General features: G+C 41.1%; 1 pseudogene; it reads left to right on the top strand.

Annotated features, from left to right (window-relative positions):
* Positions 1–700: 700 nt before the first annotated feature.
* The window catches only part of LOC136142526 (elongator complex protein 1-like), a 43342-nt pseudogene continuing 21092 nt past the window's right edge, over positions 701–22950 (top strand).

The following is a 22950-nucleotide window of genomic DNA, read 5'->3' as shown; positions in this document are numbered from 1 at the left end:
CTTTTTTTTTCTTGGTTATTTTAACTTCTCTGCTCCCTGAATCATTTTGCTTATATTGGAGTGTCATTTATCGCTACTAAGCTGTTTCTATTTCTCAGAGAAATAAAAGCTTCATCCAGAGATATTTGTATATATTTGCCACATATATACAATGGAATATTACTCAGCCATAAACAGAAACAAAATTGAGATATCTGTAGTGAGGTGGGTGGACCTAGAGTCTGTCATACAGAGTGAAGTAAGTCAGAAAGAGAAAAACAAATACCGTATGTTAACACATATATATGGAATCTAAGAAAAAAAAAAGGTCATGAAGACCCTAGGGGTAAGATGGGAATAAAGACACAGACCTACTAGAGAATGGACTTGAGGATATGGGGAGGGAGAAGGGTAAGCTGTGACAAAGTGAGAGAGTGGCATGGACGTATATACACTACCAAACATAAAATTGCTAGTGGGAAGCAGCCGCATAGCACAGGAAGATCAACTCGGTGTTTTGTGACCACCTAGAGGGGTGGGATAGGGAGGGTGGGAGGGAGGGAGATGCAAGAGGGAAGAGATATGGGAACATATGTATATTTATAACTGATTTACTTTGTTATAAAGCAGAAAATGACACACCATTGTAAAGCAATTATACTCCAATAAAGATATTTAAAAAGAGAGATATTTGTACTTTCCTTTCAGGAGTCGCTTCATCATGAGAAATCTAAAGTTATTTCGGAGCTTGGAGTTCAGGGATATTCAGGCTCCAAGGAAACTTCAGTGCTTCTCTCTCTGAACTGAACAAGACACAGTGCTCCTTGGCTCAGAACATGGACTGATAGAAGTAGACCCTGTCACAAGAGAGGTAAGTTACTGATGGAGGATGCTAGCACTTGGCATGACTCTTGACTTGTCTTTTTCCAAACTTGCTTCCCCAAATACTATGTCCTTTAAATCTTTCTGTATTTATGTCCCGCCAAATGAATACTCCCTTCTCTTTATACTGATGTCATATTAGGCATAACTTAACTAGTACCCTGTCTTTTAGTCTGCTTCCGTTTTAATCTACGTTGGCAAAACTCTGACATTGTATTTTGTGGGGGTGCCCTACTTTTTACCCTTTCTACCATGTAAATACTATCTATTAACAGTTCTTAAGTGGGAATGCAGATGAAAATTTCCTGTAGGGCTTTTTAAACGGTTTCAGTCACCATCTCATGCCAACTAAGTCAGAATCTTCACTTCTGGAGCTTGAGCGTATGTATATTTAAAAGCTCTTTAGGTTGATTCTGATATCTTCCCTTAATTATATTTTGCTACTAATGTATTTTAGGTGATTACATTATTAGTCCCCTTTCCCCATACCGTGTCCATTTTAGGAAATCATAGTTATCAGCTTCATGTTTTATTGGATATTTTCAAAGATACCAGGCTTTTATGTTTGCGTGCCACAAAGGTCATATTAACTGTGTTTTGTGTTAAAGGTGGTAGTGTTGTGATATTTCTCAAATGAAAGTTTGGGTTTTAATCTAGGAAAAAACATTTTATAAAGCTTTTATATTATAAAAGAAACATTAAAAAGTATTTCTGGAAGTGTTGTGAATTGTTTTTGAAAGTAGATTGACTTAATTTGCATATTTGTTTGTGTTGGTGAAAGGTGAAAAATGAAAAATGACACTCCTTTGGTGGCAGAAGGCTTTCTCCCAGAGGATGGAAGTGGCTGCACTGTTGGTATTCAGGAGTTGCTGGATCACGAGTCTGTGTGTGTGGCCACAGCCTCTGGAGATGTCCTACTTTGCAATCTCAACACACACCAGGTAAGTGGAAGAGACCAGTGAGGAGGAAATCAAATGCCTTTTTTTGTTTCATGTCACTAGTTTTTCGTAGAAGTTTAAAATGTCAGGAGCCATAATATTTAAGCATTTTGCAAGTTAAAGTCTTTGCATTATATAATTCTTTACAGAAAATTGTTGGCTTGGCTTTAGCTATATTTCAGGATTCTTCTAAAAGTCAGTTTTGTCTAGTGCATTTATTAATTAGAACAATCAGAACATTCCAAATAAGAACTTAACAAAAACTCAAACCTGGCCGTTCTTGTATGGTATAGCTCATCTCTTACTAGAATCTGATCCTGAGTTGTAACCTTTATTTCTCGATTTATGAAGTCTTTGAAGTGTTTATATGGCTTATGTTTTCTTTTATGAATGCTGAGTAAGCCTCTCCTTGATGGCTAACTTTAAGAGTCCCTGAACTACAGGTGCTAAGGTGATAATGCTATCATTATGTGCACATCTTGTGACTACCAGAGAAGATAGATTTCAACCATTTGCCTCCTTCTCTACTTAGCATAAGGCTGAGTTTCTGGATTTCTATCCTCACCTTCTTGACAGCTTTTTAAACTTTGTTGATTACTCCCTTAGTTGTGATCTCTTTAACATGGATGTATCACAAGTCATATTACTAATCATAGGACAATAATAGCAGCTGACATTTATTAAGTGTTTACAATGCGCCAGGCACTTTTTCAAGTGTTTTTCACGCAAAATTGTATTTAATCTTCACTACAACCTTATGAGGTAGATTGTTGTTTTTCCATTCTTCAGAAGAGGAAATTGAGGCACAGAGGGCTTAAATGACTAGGCCAAGGTCAAACAGTTATCAGGTGGGATTTAAACCCTGGCAGTCTAACTCTGGCACCTTTGCTTTTAACGGTTCCATTTAGTCAAACAATAAATCTTGTTCTCAGTTCATGGTGATAAATATCAAAGCCATCAAGTATAACTTAATTAGTATTTCTCACATTTAAAAGGTATGCTTTTACTTTCAAAACATTTTGTAGAACTTTTTCCTAATTACTGAGCTCCTCCAATCCATTGGTCTCCACCAGATGGTGCTGATCCTCCATGTTTGTGGCATCACAGTGTCTGCAAGACAGAATCCATGTTCCTTATTGTGCCTTATAAGACCTTTCACTATCTGTTCCCCAAATTCCGTTTTAGCCTCACTTCCCACCCTCATCATTCCTGTGTGTATATATACCTTATGCTCTAGTTGCAGCTGATTTTTAACTGCTCTTTTTAACTGCACATTTCCCGCCCCCCAGTCTCTTCCTTCTAGCCCTATTCCTACCCTTCAAAGCACCTCCTCAGAGAAGCTTTCCTGGACTCTCCGGGGCCGTTTGTCAGTCTCTGCTCTGGGCCCCCACTTAATTCCCAGAGACCTCGGTTACATCCCTAACCCTGCTGTAGAGGCATCTTTTATCTCTCTTTTAGCTCCTTAACGGGAGGAATGGAGTGGCCATAGTCACCTCCAGTCCCTATGGTCTGTATCATGTCTGGTCTTTTAATACCTGTTACTGAATAAGTGTTCACTGAATAACTTCACCTTTGTGTGTTTTGTTAATTGTTTTGATTAAGGTCATAGTAAATATTTACTGAGACGCTTATATTTTCATATCTCCCTTAACATTTTGAAATGTCTCTCTCAGCTGGAATGTGTCGGGAGTGTAGCCAGTGGTATCTCTGTCATGAGTTGGAGTCCTGACCAAGAACTGGTGCTTCTTGCCACAGGTAAGCATGTCACTGGTCCCTAATTCTTGACTTTTATAAAACATGACTCCTAATATCTCACAGGCTTAAGTTTTAGGGTGCTTAGGTTTCAAAAAAAAAACATTTCTTGGAACAAGGATACCAGCATGATAATCTATAGGGAATGTGGTGGTTTTGAGTTAAGTTTTACTTCTTAATATATTGTTTTTAAAAGTTGCTGCTAAGGTCCATAGTTATGGTTTAAAATGTCAGCAATATTTAATCTACTCTAAGAGGAAGAGTTGCTACATAAAATAAACTGATTCTAAGAACTGCTTTCCCAATCCAATTTTTTTCCCTTAAGTCTTTTCATTCCAGATGAGTTTCTGCAAACTAGCACCCTGATGAGGTATACATTTGAAGAGATATCTTGCTGACTAAATCGTTGAAGTTAGTGGAGGAGGGCTATGTGGACTTTAATGTTAGCTTGACATACCTAAATAGCTGAGAATAAGCACTAGGTGACGTACCCAGTCAAAACTTCTTTATAAAAATGAGAGTCAGAACATTTTGAATAAATTCTGTCTTCCCTGTTTTGACTATAAGCTCCTCCACTCCAGCTCAGTAGCTTCCAGTGCTGTAGATACTTACGGAATGGCAGATTTGCTAAATGAGAACAAAATCATTCTTGTTTGTGCTCCTCCAAGGTCAACAGACCCTAATTATGGTGACAAAAGAGTTTGAACCAATCATGGAACAGCAAATCCACCAGGATGATTTTGGTGAAAGTAAGTATAGCTTTGTTTGAAACATTTTGTGACTTGTCTTGCACACTAATAGGCACGTCATAAGCCCAAAGAACTTAAACCCCTACTTAATTCACTGTCTGATAGCCCAGTTCCTTTAGTTCATTCCAGATTTTAAAAGGCATACCTCTGGTGCCTCTCCAAGTCTCAGAGTTGGCTTGGTCAATAACTTGGGGAATAGGGATCTGTGCTTAGAATCACCTGGGTAGTTGTTGCCCAAACCCCAGGACAGGCTTAGCCGGGGTGTTTAATGGAAAGGACTGTACTAGCTAGAATAAGGAGAGCATTTCTGAGGTACAGTTTTGGGGAGAAGACAAGAGAGGCAGGACAGAGAGCTGATTTTTGTTCCTGCTGATTAGACCTGAATTTTCATGGGAACCATCATATTGTTTTCTTGCTAAGATCTAGCTGAGGTGATATGGGCATTAGGCTGTGGAACTATTGAAGGGGAGATGCTTATTGAGTATAAGAAGCTCTGGCCAACTTGGGGGCACCAGGTAGCTGGCCTGATTGAGGAGAAGGATGGGGAGATGGTATTTTAACTTTTGCTGAGGTCTAACCTCATGACTTCTCCTTCTACTAAGTAAGAAATCATTTAGAAAGGTGCTACTCATTTATTAATTCAAAAATAATTTGTTCAGAAATAATGTTTGAGTAGGTAGTATGAACCCAGCAGTGGGTTTGGTGCTGTGGCTAATTCATCTTTTCCCTTAAGGAGTCAATAATAACAGGATGTGCAGGTATTAGGGTAGCATAAGGAGAGAAAGGGAGTAATGGGGACGGAAGACTTCCCAGAAGAGGCCGACTTGAGCTGAGTTTTGGCTGATTTGGTGTTGGGTAAATGAGGGTTGAGGGTGGGGGGGTGGTCCAAGCAAGTGAATTAGTTCATTCCAAGGCAGGGATGTTTCACAGAAGCCTTTGACACAGCATGGCCTATTCAGGCAACTATGAGTACTTCAGCATTACCTAGTGACAGGACATGGATGTGGAATGAAATAAAGGGGAGGGATTTTGATTAAGTTTGATAGGGAATTTGGACATTAAGTTATAGGAGATCAGTCATTAAAGGTTCTGATGATGCAAGATTGATTGATTGGTGGAGAGGGAAGAGGCGAGACAGGGTTATCTGGTAGGAGGTTGCTACAGGAATCCAGGTGAGAGATAAAGAAGGTGGGTGTGGGACTAGAAAAGGGAAAAATGCAGGAAAATTTTGATTCTCAATGAGGATAGGAGTACATTTTTTGGAATTATGGGAAACTTTTTTTGAATATATGTGCATGGTTCCCCTCCTGCCCTAGCTAGTTTGAGAAGTACCAGTTTAGAAAGTGAAATAAATAGGCTTTGGGTATGTAAGGTGAAGAAGAAAGTTTAATAGAACTCTAGCCAGAAGCTCAGGTGGTGGAAATAAAGATGTCAATATCTGAGAGGGAAGGTGGGGGAAATGCTGGTCTGTAAAGGGTGGGTGATGAGTTCCTTTTTGGATTTGCTTAAGGGCCGTATGGGATCACCAAGTAAAGCAGGTGAGTAGAAGGGGCTGAAGCTCAGGAGAGGCCAGAGCTGTGGACTGGGTGTCATTGGCATGTGGGGAATCTTTATAGTCTTGGGATTAGATGTGCTTGCTCAGGGAGCAGGTATGGTGCTGGATCTAGGGCCCAGGGTGGGACTCTGGGGCATCCAGCTTTGAGGGTAGTCATAGAGGTAGTAACCAACACATCTTTGCATGGGAAAGTGCTCTGGACCTGGCTCATTCCACCGACTTTTCCATAAGAAGTCTAATAGAGTAAATCAAAGGAGAGGGAGTCCAAGTCAGGGTCTTAGGTCTCAGAAATGTATTTGTCAGTACAAAAAGTCACTCTGTGGAATGGTGAATAGATATTTTCCTTCTAACCGGGGTGTCGACAAACTTGTTCTGTAAAGAACTGGATAGTAACTGTTTTCCGCTTTCAGGCCATATGGTCTGTGTTGCAGCTACTCAACTTTTTTTTTTTTTTTTTTTTTTTTGCCGTACGTGGGCCTCTCACTCTTGTGGCCTCTCCCGTTGCGGAGCACAGGCTCCGGACGCGCAGGCTCAGCGGCCATGGCTCACGGGCCTAGCCCCTCCGCGGCATGTGGGATCTTCCCAGACCGGGGCACGAACCCATGTCCCCTGCATCGGCAGGCAGACTCTCAACCACTGCGCCACCAGGGAAGCCGCAGCTACTCAACTTTGCTGATGTAGTATGAAAACACTCAAAAGACAGTACATAAAGAAGTGTGTTCCAATACAAGTTTATTTGTAAAAGCAGATGCAGGCTGTAGTTTACTGATTCCTGCTGTAACTCCACCACTTATTATCTGATCCCACTGGAAAAGTTGTCTTGCTTTGCTCCTTGACCCTTTATCTCTCTGTGGAAACTTTCGGATAGAAGCCCAGGGGTCTGCACCAGGATAGGCACTACTGTTTGTATACAGCAGCAAGGTATGCTTTGGGGTACTACAATACTTGGATGTGCCCAAGCAGAGCATACAGGAAATGGTCATGCTGACCCATAATTTATAGGAATTATAAACAGCCCTGCATCGTCAGAATCAGCATCAGTTATAGGAAGGAAACTTTGGGTCCTGGATCTGGCCAATGCTTTCAGGGGCATCTCTGTAGTACCTCTTATAGGTGGAGGTTAAGTCCTACCTTCAGCAACAGAAGGCTGCATTATTTCAAGCAACTCTGACTTTATATTTCAGGTAAGATCAGCATTATAATTTAGAAAGAAGCCCAGCCTGGAAGGCAGAAGCCCTGTGTTCTAATTTTGGCCTCTGTCACTAGGGGGTCTCGGTCTCTGTCTCTGTGAGTGGTTGAATTCCATAATCATGGTCTCCTCCAACACTAGCAGGGAGGTTGGATACATTTCGTGGATTGAACACTTACAATCGGAATTTTGTTCCCAGCTCTTGTCTTCTTGAGTTTTATGTTTTGTTATCTGTGGACGTATTGCATAGATTCTTCATGTTTCGTTCTCCTTGTAAAGTGGGGATGGATTGCTGACTGTCATCAAGGGAATTTATATACGATGGCAGTAGAGCTCTTTCCAAACTAAGGGCATTTCAACGTCTTCAAAATCACTTCAGCATATAATATGGAACATAGGTTTTTAAAATATTGACTGCTGGTCAATTTATTGAGAGGTCTCAGAGGACCCAACTTCATGAAGAATAGCTGTGAAACTGCTTTTATTTTATTTAGCTTATTGGTTGTCTTGCATATTCTCACTCAGTTGTTCTCTAGGCAAGTTCATCACTGTTGGCTGGGGCAGGAAGGAGACGCAGTTCCATGGATCAGAAGGCAGGCAAGCCGCCTTTCAGCTGCAAATGGTAAGCTTGGTATGATGGATAAAGAACCTTCTTTGGAACAAATAGAAGTTCTGCTTACACACCAGGAGCTCTTAGGTGTCCAGGTGTTACCAAAAGTGGGGTCCGGCTGCTCGCCACTCTAAAGCCAATAAAGAGGCAAGGTTGGTGGAAAGGAAAGTTTGCTTTATTCCGCTGGATGCCAGCAACCGGGGGGTGGGAGTGTTGGGGGCGGATTTTTGTGCAAAGGCCGACTCCCCTCCCTGACAACCAGTGGGCAAGAGCTTTTATAGGCCGAGGGAGGGGGCTATATGCAGAAACAGTACAGGCAGCTCTGAGAGTCATCTTGAAATTGGTGATGTGGTGGTCTGACCAGCATCACCTTGATTATTAAGTACAGTTAGTCTTTACTTCCAGGGTCGGCTTGTTCCCATTTCTTTGAGGCCAATTCTTGGATTTGTGGCAGCTTATGTCATGGCCACAGTCTGGTCATCATGTAGTTAACTTCTTCCACCCAGTGGGGGCTTCAGTATCTATAAGACAGTTCAAAGGATATGGCTCAGAATATTATCTATACCCCTTGAGGAGGAACTAAAAAAGTCCTTGACTGTGCTTAATGACTAAACTATTATTATGTAGTCATGTTGGACTGTTTTCCTTTGTTTCTGCATTTTCTCACTTCTCTGATTAAACTTATTGTTTGGCTAAAGGTTTTCTGCAGACAAAAGGCAGGCTGAGGGCTTCCCTGGTGGCGCAGTGGTTGGGAGTCCGCCTGCCGATGCAGGGGACACGGGTTCGTGCCCCGGTCCGGGAGGATCCCACATGCCGTGGAGCTGCTAGGTCCTTGGGCCATGGCCGCTGGTCCTGCGCATCTGGAGCCTGTGCTCCGCAACGGGAGAGGCCACAACGGTGAGAGGGCCGCGTACAGCAAAAAAAAAAAAAAAAAAAAAAGGCAGGCTGAGGACATGGGGTGGGGAGGGACCATAGGGTCCTGCTCTGTTTCACAGGTAAAGGGTGTTAATGGACAGATCTCTTCTGCTCTAGTAAAGCTGAAGCTGTTTAGAGACCTTAAGGAATGAGTCATCCTAGAAAGATCCTTTTTTCCTTTCTATTGCCAAGTTGTTTTGTTATTCTTTTTTTCACATAGGGAATAATTATCACCAATATTCATTTTAAAAAATAAGTCATCACAGACAGAAATGAAACACTCTGTATCCCTTCCTGATACCCTTCCCCTTCCTCCCCAGAAGGAGCTGCTGCCCTGCATTCACTGTTGTTCATTCACATGCATGTTTTTATACTTTTCCTACATATGTATATATTAGTCTTTCTTTTTCTGATTTCCCTTCCTGGATGAAACTATGTTTTCCTTCTTTCTGGATACATTTTGAAGATAGAGCTACAGGATTTATTGATAATAGATCAGATGTAGGGTAAGAGAGAGAGAGAGAGGAATTGAGGATAATCCCCAGATGCGGGCCAAAGCAAATGGAAGCATTTTGTCTATATTATATGTGGAAATTTCCCTGAGCTGACCTTCTAGGATAGATGAAATCATATACTGCCTGCCGTTACATTTTCCATCCTTACTTTATTTCTGGCTACATTCCGTGTAACTCATATTGTCTCCTAACCCTTCACTAGAGGAAGTTTGTGTATACCACAGGGCGATTTCATTGAGAATAAATCTTGTTAGGCTGCTGTGTATTCCCTACTGTGCAGCTTGTGGCACTAGCACCATTCCGACTTAGCCTATCACTGTAATGTGATGATGGATGTTCAGGTGGTCATTTGTCCCCAACCCCACAGAATTGGCTTCTGTCTTCAAGGCTTTCGGGACGGAGGTGCAAGTGGCACTGGAAACCTTTCTTCTTTCTGTGCTGCAGAATGCGGAGCTTGTTCGTGTTTTCATCACTGCTGCTGGCTTCATCTCCTCTGGCTCTTCCCTGCCCACCTTCCTCTCATCTTCTTAACTCTTCTGTGCAGTGTTGCGAAGTTTACTTAGTGAATGAAGCGCTACCCGCTTAAATTTAGACAAACATAAATTTCCTTGTATAGTTACCTGATAGATTCCTCAGCTCGTTATTTTATTTATTTATTTTTTGCGGTACGTGGACCTCTCACTGTTGTGGCTTCTCCCGTTTGCGGAGCACAGGCTCCGGACGTGCAGGCTCAGCGGCCATGGCTCACGGGCCTAGCTGCTCCGCGGCACATGGGATCTTCCCTGACCGGGGCACGAACCCGTGTCCCCTGCATTGGCAGGCGGACTCACAACCGCTGCACCACCAGGGAAGCCCTCAGCTCGTTATTTTTAATATCTAGATCTGTAGCTCTTTTTCCCTGTTGCTATGCTTGGAGGCCACCTTTTAATGCCCAGAGAAAGATTTTGTTTTGCTTTGTTAAGTTCTTTTCTCTCGATTTCTGGGTCTAAGGGCCCTTCTGGAAGGGTACCTGAGGATTCTGTGAAACTCGATTTCTAGATAGCTTAAACCTTATATAAAAGGTTTAACTTTAGGGCTTCCCTGGTGGCGCAGTAGTTGAGAGTCCGCCTGCCGATGCAGGGGACACGGGTTCGTGCCCCGGTCTGGGAAGATCCCACATGCCGCGGAGCGGCTGGGCCCGTGAGCCATGGCCGCTGAGCCTGCGCTTCCGGAGCCTGCGCTTCCGGAGCCTGTGCTCCGCGATGGGAGAGACCACAACAGTGAGAGGCCCGCGTACCGCAAAAAAAAAAGGTTTAACTTTAATAGCCTGAGGCTTGTTTGGTTCTGGGCCATTTAAGGCCCCCAGTAACATTTGTGTTTTTTCCTCTCTTTAGCACGAGTCTGCTTTGCCCTGGGATGACCATAGATCACAAGTTACCTGGCGTGGTGATGGAGAGTTTTTTGCTATGCGTGTCGTTTGCCCAGAGACAGGTATGGAAATAAATTTTTCTTCCTTTTGCTTTGAGGGTTTTCTTTCATTACACCCATGAGGTAACGATGTGCTGGTTTAGGTGTTAAATGAATGTAGAGCTAAGAATCAGAAGAGTTCTTTGAGGCTATTTGGCCCAGCCTCCTACCTGTTGGATACAAATTTTTAACAAGATTCATCTAATTGGCTTTGTGAAACCATGACAGTTTTTATTAAAAAGGAAGGTGTTTGGAAGTTCGGACTTGACAACATTTATCACAATGCTTTAAGTTTTGCCATTGTTGTTTTTCTCCCTCTATCTACTACACAGGGGCTCGAAAGTTCAGAGTGTGGGGCCGGGAGTTTGCTTTACAGTCAGCCAGTGAGCCTGTGGCAGGAGTGGGACCTGCTCTGGCTTGGAAGTGAGTGGGAGAAGAAACCTTGTAACTTCTTCCCAGAGAACTTCTTGGTACTAGGGTGGGAGTGGTGGTACCTATTGAATGTAGGTGTTTATAAAACACAAAGAGATAATTACTTTTTCTCATTTGGCTGTAAGCCTGTATCTTTCTTTTTTAGTTCCGTGAAGTCTGAATGTGGTTTGAATAGTAGATTCTGAGCTTCACAGACCTCATCATTCCAAGGCCCACACGTTTTGTAGGTTATAGGCAGGGCCTACATGAAGCCACTGTGTAAAACAGAAAGTGGTGCTTAGAAGGAAAGTTGCAGTCTGTGAATTTCTGTGGGGCAGCAGAGCTTTGGTGAAAATTAGGAAAGGGCTTCCTTTCTCTGCACAAACTCCCACACTAAGGGGACCTGTTTGCTGAGGAACACGTGGGCTGGATTTGGGCCCGATTCACCTGTTGGCCTAGTACCATTGTGCAGGTCACAACCTGCTTGTGATATATGGCTGTCCTGGTTATAGATAGAAGAAATATTTCCTGCCTCAGTAGCATCTGTTACAGGCAAAACCTAGGTCTCTAGGTTTTAGACATCTGTTTCCCACCAATATTTGAGTGGCAATTGGATGACAGAGCAAAGAGAGAAATGTATTTGAATTAAAACTAGAGACAAATATAAACAATATGGGGCGATCAAGGTGTTTTCAGTAGATTGAGAAGTCTTTAAAAATACCTACCTGAGTTGCTGAAGTCATATAATTGAAGAAATAGTTCATGGTTTTATAGGACATTATACTGGGAATGGTTTAAATAATTTATTGGTTCTTTTAAAAAGTCACCCAAGTGCAGTCTAAATCTGTGAGTCTTTGTGGGCAGATAGAGCCCTTGTGCAAATCAGGAAAAGGCACTATGTCCTCTGGGCAGATACAGTCCCACACTAGGGTGACTGCTTGCCAGGAAACATGGGATTTAAAACTTCCTTGGATGGAGGCTTTCTGTTTTTGCTGAAAGAATTGTTTCTCTGAATTTCATCTTGTTCTTAGCCAGCTGGATGAGCTTTTGGATGCTCTAACACTCTGGGTTTGCTTTAAGGCCCTCAGGCAGTTTGATTGCATCTATGCAAGACAAACCCAATCAGCAGGATGTTGTGTTTTTTGAGAAAAATGGACTTCTCCATGGACATTTTACACTTCCTTTCCTCAAAGTTGAGGTTAAGGTAGGTGCCTGAATTGTTTTACCATCACATTTAGAGGACTTTCCACAGCTATAGAGAAGATTTGTATTTGATATGGCTATGTAAATAGAAGCCCCAGAGTAGACAGTAATAAAAATAGTGGCTTCCTATGACTGAATTTTTTTTTACACACCAAATTGTTTTTATTAAGGAGATTTTGCAGGGAAGAAATAGCATTCCTTCCTCACCCTAGATAAAACACAGAAAGGAAATAAAAATGTCCGTTTTTATTGTTCATTTTGAGAAAAGCATAATTCTTCCAGTGATAAAGATACTTGTCATTTTTAACATTTAAACCTTAAGGAGGTTGTGTACCATTTGGATCTTTGCTGGAGCAGAAACAAATCATGGTAATTTTTAATTGTGTAAAAATTTAAATATATTAAAAGTTGAGAGAAGAGCTTAATGAACTCCCATGTACCTATTACTTACTTTCAACAGATATATACCAGCATTTTGCAAAATTATTTTCATCTATTCTTCACTCTCTGGCACACACACACACACACACACACACACACACACACACACACACACTCTTTGTAAAAATTTCCTAGGGTTTCAATTTTAAAAATCATATTTTCAATATTCGTTTCTCTAACAGTTGAGAACATTTTTCTTTATATAAGCACAATTCCATTATCACACCTTATAAAATTAGTAATAATTCCTTAATATTACCTAATACCTCGTCCATATTCAAATTTCCCTGATTGTCTAAAAATGTCACCTTCATTTGGTTAAGTATTTAAACATAATGCATTTTTTTGAAGTCCTCTACATATGATGACAGAGATTTGTTTAATAACTCCATAGGTTAGTAATTTACAGCTAGGGATCAACTCAAGTGTGGGATTATTTGACTTGTGAGAGCAGGGAATTTAGCTATCATAAAGATTTTGAGGTAAATACGTAAAGGCCAGTGACAGGTCTTTTTTCCCTACTAGGTTAATGACCTTCTCTAGAATGCAGATTCCACCGTGCTTGCAGTATGGCTGGAAGACCTTCAGAGGGAAGAAAATTCCACTCTAAAAACCTATGGTAAGACAGCTCTAGTATCTCAGCCTTCTGCCCCATAAAATGTAATTGAAAGTAGTAGGCCGTGGAGTTTCTTTTATCCCTTTCACTTAGTCCTATAATGGAATCAAAGATAACTGAGGGGGGTAGGTAGAGATGAGGGAGTGGTTAGTTTTGATGGGAGGGATTTCAGTTATGTATCAGGCAGGGTATCTAAAGAAATAGAATCAGGGTAAGCTGGCTGGTTGGAAATTCAGTGAAGAGTTGATGTTGCAATCTTGAGTCCAAAATCTGTGGGACAGGCCCACAGTCTGGAAACTCGGACAAGATTCTGTGTTACAGTCTTGAGACAAAATTCCTTTTTCTCTGGGAAGCCTTAGTTTTTGCTCTTAAGGCTCTATAAACTCTTTGGATGAGATCTATCCACATTATGGAGGATAGTCTGCTGTACTTAAAGTCACCTGATTATAAAGGTTAATCACATCTGCAGAATTCCTTCCCAGCAACATCTAGACTGGTGTTTGACCAAACAACTAGACACCATAGCCTAGCCAAGGTGACATGTAAATTAACCATCACAAGTCATCAGTGCTTTCTCTTCATGGATGGTACCAGTGTAGCAAATCAAAATGCTAGCCAAAGGAATACTGTGGAAGTGAAAGAGAAATGAGATTAGATATAAGTAAGAATCTTCTGTAGCTTTTAAATGGTAAATCAAATTGTAAATAAGTATTTTTCAGTGTATATGTAACATGTGAAAGCATTAGAAAATAAAGATGGGAAGAAAAAAAGTTCTTCCGTAATTCTGTCACTCAGTAATAATCACTATTTAAATTTTCTTGTCTTCCCAATTTTATGTATACATCTCAGTATAGCTGTGATCTCATTTTTGTTGAATATGTAGGTATGATACCTGCAGTTTTGTAACTTGCTTTTACAGTGTGTCACAAACTACTTCCATTTCAGATATCTATCATTTAACTTGCTGTATATTCATTTATGCTACAGTTTATTAAATCTTATGTTGTTAGACGTTTAAAGTTTTGTAATTTTTCACTGTCATCAATAGTGCACTGAACAATTTTTTCATAAATCTTTTCATTTGCTTGATTATTTTCTGAGTGGCTTTCAAACGTTTTAATCAATAGAACTAACTGAAATGTTATTAAGAAGCTCATTCATTCATTTATTCATTCAACACAATAGTTCTCAACCCTGGCTGCAACTTTAGAAAAAAAAAATGCTATCCATGTCTTATCTCAGAGTTGCTCTCAGTGCGTTATAATGGGGACTATACATCAGTATTAATTAAAAAAAAAAGAAGCTTCCAGGTGATTTTTTTTTGGTAAACACTGACGTTTATTTATTTATTTATTTATTTATTTTTGGCTGCGTTGGGTCTTCGTTGCTGTGTGCGGACTGTCTCTAGTTGCGGCGAGCGAGGGCTACTCTTCGTTGCGGTGCGCAGGCTTCTCATTGAGGTGGCTTCTCTTGTGAAGCACGGGCTTTAGGCGCACGGGCTTCAGTAGTTGTGGCTCGCAGGCTCTAGAGCACAGGCTCAGTAGTTGTGGCGCACAGGCTTAGTTGCTCCGCGACGTGTGGGATCTTCCCAGACCAGGGCTCGAACCCATGTCCCCTGAATTGGCAGGCAGATTCTTAACCACTGCGCCACCAGGAAAGTTCCCAGGTGATTTTTTTAATGTGTAGCCAGAGTTGAGAACCACTGACTAACCAGGTGTTAATGGCTGGCCCTGTGATGTGCTCAGGATAAAAGTGTTGCTGCAAGAACAGCCACAACATCTGTCCTTACAGAGCATGAGCATGTAGTCTAACTTAACCCAAAGCTAGGTCAAAGTATTGTAGTAGCCTTGTTCTAGAACTAGGTTGGATTTGCTGTGATTGCTGAGTTAAGAATTAGTGATCAGGGAGATGTTTAAAGAAAAGAAATTCCTTAATATAATTAAAATCTTCATTTATGTGTGTCACCTGTTTAATAAAGGTTGGCTTTGACATGATTAGGTCTTTTTTTTTCCAGGTTTATTGAGATATAATTGACATGCAACGTGTACATTCAGGAGGTACAATGTGATGATTTGATACATGCATATACTGTGAAATGCTTGCCACAGTAAGGTTGATTAACTCATCCTTCACTTCACATAATTACCATTTTTGTTGTTATGGTGAGAACTTTATTTTGGCTGCGTTGGGTCTTCGTTGTTGCGTGTGGGCTTTCTCTAGTTGTGGCGAGCGGGGGCTATTCTTCCTTGCCGTGCGCGGGCTTCTCATTGCAGTGGCTTCTCTTGTTGTGGAGCACGGGCTCTAGGCACGCGGGCTTTGGTAGTTGTGGCACACGGGCTCAGTAGTTGTGGCTTTTGGGCTCTAGAGCACAGGCTCAGTAGTTGTGGCACACGGGCTTAGTTGCTCCATGGCATGTGGGATCTTCCCGGACCAGGGCTCGAACCCATGTCCCCTGCATTGGCAGGCGGATTCTTAACCATTGCACCACCAGGGAAGCCCGGTGAGAACATTTTAAATCTACTCTCGTAGCAACTTTCAAGTATACAATACAGTATTGTTAACTGTAGTCACCACGCTATACATTAGATCTCTGGAACTTGTAACTGAAGGTTTGTACTCTTTGACCAACTTCTTTCTGTTTCCTGCACTCTACAGGTTTTGGTCTTGTTCTTTTAAGGGTAATTGCATGCTGATCTCCCTTGGACATAACTGCATGCAAAACACGTGGAAGAAAATAATAAGCATCTTAAGCGTAATACAACATAGTGATGCTAGTCTAGTGCTCTTGGATTGGGTGTTTTAATACTTTTAATCTAATTGCCAAGTTTTCTTCTTTCTAAGTCTTTATGGAAAAAAAAACGACTCACTAAAGCACTGTCCTATGGTAGGAGCCTTCCATCATCATGATCATGAAGTGTGAAGGTAGAGGCAGAAATGAACACGTGTGCTTCTGACCTTGTTGATGCTTAATATTTTGTCCTCATGAAAAACTATACTTTAACAATTATTGTTAATATTATTATCTTAATGAAGAGGCTGAGCAGAAAGGGTCATTTGAAAAAGAAAAGGGTGTCCTCACCCCTCTCTAGCAAGTGGTACGAAGTCTGGTCCTCTGGCCCCTGCCTCTGATGGCCTCCTTTTCATTTTCCCCTGCAGTTCAGCTCTGGACTGTTGGAAACTATCACTGGTATCTCAAGCAAAGCCTGCCCTTCGGCACCTGTGGGAAGAGCGAGATTGTGTCCCTGATGTGGGGCCCAGTGACCCCATACCGGCTGTATGTTCTCTGTCAAGGCTGACATTACCTCTGCTATGACTGGCACTGGGCGAGTGACCGGAGCTCAGGAGATAATTTAAGTGACATGGCAAATGTGGCTGTTGTTGATGGAAGTAAGGAGCTGAAAAGTGTGTCCATGGGCCTGCAAGGGGCCTGAGCCAGGAGCCTGCAGATGTGGTAGTTTGACTTAAACAGTGCAGGATTTTTATTTGATTGATTATTCTGGTTGTTTGGTTTGTTTTTACTTGTTTTGGTTTCGATTGGATGGGAACACCCTTAGGTGAGGCGTGTACTCCCCTGAGGACCATAGTCTCTCCTCTCCCCCCCACCACATCCCTCAACTCCCTTTTCTACTACAACCATGGCCTTTACATATTTACTTGTCTGGGCTTTGAAGACATTGACATTTCTGACCCTGGGTGGAGAGGAAGACAACAGTAGGCTTGTGGCATTGGTGTGTCAGCCTTGTCTTTGTGCCCTGACATAGCGTTCCGTTGACTCTCACACCACTCCATTGTGTTGCTTTGTTTTTTGATATAATGCTTGCTAATTATGTACCTTTCCAGTATCTTCAGTTCAAGTCACAGACATCTGCCTAGTACTCGGATTGGATTGGTGTTTTTTAATTAGGTTGAGGGTTTTTGTTTAGTGAGGGGAAAGAAACTAGGGAAAGTCAGTCTTTCCTGAATAGACAGTTTATTTATTGCTGATGACAAAGGAAAACTTGCTTCTAAGATTGTAATGTGAGTTGGTGTACTAATTTATGTTCTATGTATTGATCATAATACTGATTTTACAATCATATGTTCTGTATAGAGGACTTAAGCACATATGCCTTATTACCAGATCCATGTACAGGGAAGTGCTTTAAGGATTTTGGTTTATTCTGGCTTGGTTGCAGGCCCAGGTTTAAAGCTAGAACTCTGACCTTTTGGCCTGCTTGCCGTAGTCCCTGGCACCTGAAACTCCAAGCCCCGTGATGGACTGCTATAGGCCTGGAGGTGACAGTAGCCAGATATAGACAGAGCTCTGACACTAACTTTCCTCCTCTACACTGTATTTAAGCTTATTCATGATAAAAACACCAACAATTACTTTTAAGAATCACTGTATATTTTCTCCCACCATTATTAGTTAGTGGTACTGTGCTGTTCAGTTGCCTTGTTTTACAAATTGAACATCCATGTGTCTAATCCTCTTTCTCTCTCTCATGCAGACAGGGTATTGGTGACAGTCTTCCGGCAGTGTGGTTCCACCTCCCATGTGCACCTACCGACTGCTGCTCCCACACCCTGTAGCTCAAATCATGTTCTCCACACACCCTAAAAAGAGTAACGACCTCGCTGTCCTAAATGCCAGTAACCAGATTTTTGTTTATAAATGTGGTTTGTTCAAACACTGTTATCAGGATGTTCTGAATCAAATCTCTCCTACACAAAAGCAAACTATAGTTTGGTGTTGCATTGGCTCTAGGGCTTCAAAAAATTTTGAAGTTTATAATTAATATCATTATTACTGTGATGTTTAATTGACTTGTAGGGTGTTTTGTGTGTTTGTGTGGGGGGCTTCAATCCTACTCTGGCTAATAAGAACAATTCTTTTTGCTTTGTTGAACTTGAAGGGTTAGTTATTTAAGAATAATTCTCAATCCTAGAAAGAACGTAGTATCTCATTACATCCTTAACATGTTTTACAGTTTTCATTGCCATTGCACATATCTTCAGTTGATCTCACAGCTTTCCTAGGAGCTATGTCAGAGGTGGAGTTTTTCTGTTTTATAGATGAGGAAACAGAATGCCAGAGGGTTTGCAGTCTGCTTGAGCAAGAAAGGACAAGGACCTCTACTTAGGTGTTTTAGCGTCTAATCTAGTTGTCCTTCCACAGTCCCGTTGCTCGCAGTTTCTAGTTGCTTTCCTGATGTACTTGGAGAACCTGTAATTTGTGAATTCTATGGTTGTGTCGTAAGTTATACTGGCGCATGGCAGTGGTAGGCTTGTTTTCAAATAAGGTTTGAATTCTCAGCCTGAAAGGTAGGCAGAAATTTAAGAAAGAGGTTGAGATGTGGTTATTTTCTAGATTGCTTTATTTGTAAAGTGGATTACCTTCTAGAACCCATTAAATGCAGGACCCCATATCCGTGGTATCAGGAAAAATGTTTGTAGCTTACTATGATAGTATTTGCATTTTTTTCCCCCTAGGTGATAGTCCAAGTGTAGACTCTGCGGTGAAACTGGGAGCTGTGGGTGGAAATGGATTTAACATTTCTCTTAGAACACCTCATCAGGACAAGAGATACATGTAGGTTGTTCTTAGTTGCCTTGGAACTCTGGGCACAGAAGCAGCCAGCATTTAGTCCTAAATTCAGCCAACTGTTATTATCTTATCCTGTGCCTTTTGCTCAGTGGAACAAGAAGTAGATACAACACCTGGGCCCTGGTTTTTCAGCCTGGTTGGGGAAGTCAGTTACCTATATATCTGAATGTCATATATGCTGATGGGTGGCAATGGAGCATAAGTCTTAAACTGACTTAGAACCCATTCCCCCACCATCCCTGGGGGGATTTTCAACAGGGAATATCCCATGGGAAAGATGGAGATGCAGATGATAGATCACAGTGCATTTGCCTACACAGATGAGGATACGTACATTGTTAATGTGCGGCTGACCTAATGCAGTCTCTAGTTTGTCTCATCCTACAGTGCAGAACTTTTGGCTGCTGTGTTTCGAGGCTCTCAGGTTGGAAATCAGAATGCATTTTCCTATGGAAACGATAGTATGAACAGTTGGATATAATTGAATACCTCAGGTACATTATAGGCATTGTAAAATAACCCAGAAGCCAAATTACTAATTATAAGTCCATTTCTGTGAGAATCCAGAATTTGATTCTGTTCTGTTTAATGAGCCCATGGTCTTTTTTTTTTTTTTTTTTTTTACTTTCCACTTTATAACAAAGTGAACCAGCTATACATATACATATATCCCCATATCTCTTCCCTCTTGCATCTCCGTCCCTCCCACCCTCCCTATCCCACCCATCTAGGTGGTCACAAAGCACCGAGCTGATCTCCCTGTTCTGTGCGACTGCTTCCCACTAGCTACTGATTTTACATTTGGTACTGTATATATGTATGCGCAACTCTCTCACTTTGTCCCAGCTTACCATTCCGCCTCCCTGTGTCCTCAAGTCCATTTGCTAGTAGGTCTGCATCTTTATTCCCGTCCTTCCCCTAGGTTCTTCATGATCATTTTTTTTAGATTCCATATATATGTGTTAGCATTCGGTACTTGCTTTTCTCTTTATGACTTACTTCACTCTGTATGACAGACTCTAGGTCCATCCACCTCACTACGTATAACACAATTTCGTTCCTTTTTATGGCTGAGTAATATTCCATTGTATATATGTGCCACATCTTCTCTATCCATTCATCTGTCGATGGACACTTAGGTTGCTTCCATTTCTGTCCTGGCTATTGTAAATACAGCTGCAATGAACATTGTGGTACATGACTCTTCTTGAATTATGGTTTTCTCAGGGTATATGCCCAGTAGTGGCATTGCTGGGTCGTATGGCAGTTCTATTTTTAGTTTTTGAAAGGACCTCCGTACTGTTGTCCATAGCGGCTGTATCAATTTACATTCCCACCAACAGTGCAAGAGGGTTCCGTTTTCTCCACGCCCTCTCCAGCATTTATTGTTCATAGATTTTTTGATGATGGCCATTCTGACTGGTGTGAGGCGATACCTCATTGTGGTTTTGATTTGCATTTCTCTAATGATTAATGATGTTGAGCATTCTTTCATGTATTTGTTGGCAATCTTCTTTGGAGAAATGTCTATTTAGGTCTTCTGCCCATTTTTGGATTGGGTTGTTTGATTTTTTGTTATTGAGCTGCATGAGCTGCTTGTAAATTTTGGAGATTAATCCTATGTCAGTTGCTTCATTTGCAAATACTTTCTCCCATTCTGAGGGTTGTCTTTTGCTCTTGTTTATGGTTTCCTTTGCTGTGCAAAAGTTTTTAATTTCCATTAGATCCCATTTATTTATTTTTGTTTTTATTTCCACTCCTCTATGAGGTGGGTCAAAAAGGATCTTGCTGTGATTTAGGTCATAGTGTGTTCTGCCTATGTTTTCCTCTAAGAGTTTGATAGTGTCTGGCCTTCCATTTAGGTCTTTAATCCATTTTGAGTTTTTTTGTACGTATGGTGTTAGGGAGTGTTCTAATTTCATTCTTTTACATGTAGCTGTCCAGTTTTCCCAGCAGCACTTATTGAAGAGGCTCTCTTTTCTCCACTATATATTGTTGCCTCCTTTATCAAAGATAAGGTGACCATATGTGCGTGGGTTTATCTCTGGACTTTCTATCCTGTTCCATTGTCTATATTTCTGTTTTTGTGCCAGTACCATACTGTCTTGATTACTGTAGCTTTGTAGTATAGTCTGAAAACTGGGAGCCTGATTTCTCCAGCTCCGTTTATCGTTCTCAAGATTGCTTTGGCTATTCGGGGTTTTTTTGTGTTTCCATACAAACTGTGAAATTTTTTGTTCTAGTGCTGTGAAAAATGCCATTGGTAGTTTGATGGGGATTACATTGAATCTGTAGATTGCTTTGAGTAGTATAGTCATTTCACAATGTTGATTCTTCCAATCCAAGACCATGGTATATCTCTCCATCTATTTGTACCATCTTTAATTTTTTTCATCAGTGTCTTATAATTTTCTGCATACAGGTCATTTGTCTCCTTAGGCAGGTTTATTCCTGGATATTTTATTGTTTTTGTTGCAATGGTAAATGGGAGTGTTTTCTTAATTTCACTTTCAGATTATTCATCCTTAGTGTATAGGAATGCAAGGGATATCTGTGCATTAATTTTGTATCTTGCTCATTTACCAAACTCATTGATTAGCTCTAGTAGTTTTCTGGTAGCATCTTTAGGATTCTCTCTGTATAGTATCATGTCATCTGCAAACAGAGACAGCTTTACTTCTTCTTTCCCAACTTGGATTCCTTTTATTTCTTTTTCTTCTCCAATTGCTGTGGCTAAAACTTCCAAAACTATTTTGAATAATACTGGTGAGTGTGGGCAACGTTATCTTGTTGTTGATCTTAGCGGAAAAGGTTTCCGTTTTTCACCATTGAGGACGATGTTGGCTGTGGGTTTGTCATATATGGCCTTTATTATCTTGAGGTAAGTTCCCTCTGTGCCTGCTTTCTGGAGGTTTTGTATCATAAGTGGGTGTTGAATTTTGTCAAAAGCTTTCTCTGCATCTATGAGATGATCATATGGTGTTTCTCCTTCAGTTTGTTAATATGGTGTGTCCCATTGATTGATTTGCGTATATTGAAGAATCCTTGCATTCCTGGAGTAAACCCCACTTGATCATATTGCATGATCATTTTACTGTGCTGTTGGATTCTGTTTGTTAGTATTTTGTTGAGGATTTTTGAATCCATGTTCATCAGGGTTATTGGCCTGTAGTTTTCTTTCTTTGTGACATATTTGTCTGGTTTTGATATAAGGGTGATGGTGGCCTCGTAGAAAGAGTTTTGGAGTGTTCCTCCCTCTGCTATATTTTGGAAGAGTTTGAGAAGGATAGGTGTTAGCTCTTCTCTAAACAGTTGATAGGATTCGCCCATGAAACCATCTGGTCCTGGGCTTTTGTTTGTTGGAAGATTTTTAATCAGAGTTTTAATTTGAGTGCTTATGATGGGTCTGCTCATATAATCTATTTCTTCCTGGTTCAGTTTTGGAAGGTTGTGCATTTCTACGAATTTGTCCATTTCTTCCAGGTTGTCCATTTTCTTGGCATAGAGTTGCTTGTAGTAATCTCTCATGATCCTTTGTATACCTGCAGTGTCAGTTGTTACTTCTCCTTTTCCATTTCTTTTTTTTTTTAACATCTTTTTTGGGGTATAATTGCTTTACAATAGTGTGTTAGTTTCTGCTTTATAACAAAGTGAATCAGTTATACATATACATATGTTCCCATAGGTCTTCCCTCTTGCATCTCCCTCCCTCCCACCCTCCCTATCCCACCCCTCCAGGCTGTCACAAAGCACCGAGCCAATATCCCTGTGCCATGTGGCTGCTTCCCACTAGCTATCTACCTTACTACGTTTGTTAGTGTGTATATGTCCATGACTCTCTCTCGCCTTGTCGCAGCTCACCCTTCCCCCTCCCCACATCCTCAAGTCCGTTCTCCAGTAGGTCTGTGTCTTTATTCCTGTCTTACCCCTAGGTTCTTCATGACATTTTTTTTTCTTAAATTCCATATATATGTGTTAGCATACGGTATTTGTCTTTGTCTTTCTAAATTACTTCCCTCTGTATGACAGACTCTAGGTCTATCCACCTCATTACAAATAACTCAATTTCGTTTCTTATTATGGCTGAGTAATATTCCATTCTATATATGTACCACATCTTCTTTATCCATTCATCCGATGATGGGCATGTAGGTTGTTTCCG

The sequence above is a fragment of the Phocoena phocoena genome, chromosome X, assembly GCF_963924675.1.
Source record: "Phocoena phocoena chromosome X, mPhoPho1.1, whole genome shotgun sequence".
Classification (NCBI taxonomy): domain Eukaryota; kingdom Metazoa; phylum Chordata; class Mammalia; order Artiodactyla; family Phocoenidae; genus Phocoena; species Phocoena phocoena.
This window is presented reverse-complemented; position numbering and strand designations above follow the sequence as displayed.